Source organism: Physeter macrocephalus, chromosome 18 (genome assembly GCF_002837175.3).
Source record: "Physeter macrocephalus isolate SW-GA chromosome 18, ASM283717v5, whole genome shotgun sequence".
NCBI classification, from domain to species: Eukaryota; Metazoa; Chordata; class Mammalia; order Artiodactyla; family Physeteridae; genus Physeter; species Physeter macrocephalus.
Genome location: NC_041231.1, coordinates 36,000,042 through 36,000,890, shown reverse-complemented (window position 1 = coordinate 36,000,890; position 849 = coordinate 36,000,042).

The following is an 849-nucleotide window of genomic DNA, read 5'->3' as shown; positions in this document are numbered from 1 at the left end:
CTTAGATTCCATATATATGTGTTAGCGTATGGTATTTGTTTTTCTCCTTCTGACTTACTTCACTCTGTATGACAGACTCCAGGTCTATCCACCTCATTACAAATAACTCAGTTTCATTTCTTTTCATGGCTGAGTAATATTCCATTGTATATATGTGCCACATCTTCTTTATATGCATTCATTTGTTGATGGACACTTAGGTTGCTTCCATGCAGTCTTACAATTTTAAACATGCTTTGTACATACATACGTAGAATCAGAATACTGGAAGAGGTCTTAGCAATTCGTTCTCACCATTTTGCCTATCAGGGAGAAAACCCAGAGAATTTTTGACTCTTAGTGAGAATTACAGTAAGTTATAAAGTTGAGGATGAGGATGATTATTTTTTTGCTACTCCATATTGTGTCTCCAGGCTTTGATGGTTTTACATCCATTCATTTAGCAAATACTTTTTGAGCGTCTGATGTGAGACATTGTGCCAGGTTCTGGCAATATTCAGTTCCTACTGTCATAGAGCTTTTGGTGTAGAGGAGAAATACAGGCAAGGAAGCTGGCCAGTCACAGTACAGGATGCTAGAGGAAGACATAGGAACCTGTGGAACCATAGAAAAGGAGTGCATTTCCTCTCACCTTCAACCATCCAACCCAGAGACATCTGGCTGCAGAGCCAAAGGTGAGTTTTCCTTCTAGGTGGTCTGGAGAACAGGACTAGTTTCTCTAGAAGTACCTGAATTTACAAACCACTAACATCTGAGATTGATTTTCCTAGAATTGGAAAACATTTTTAAGGTTTTATGTACTGTCCTGGAGTTTTGCCCTGTAAAATGGTTTGAACTGCACCTTGCAAC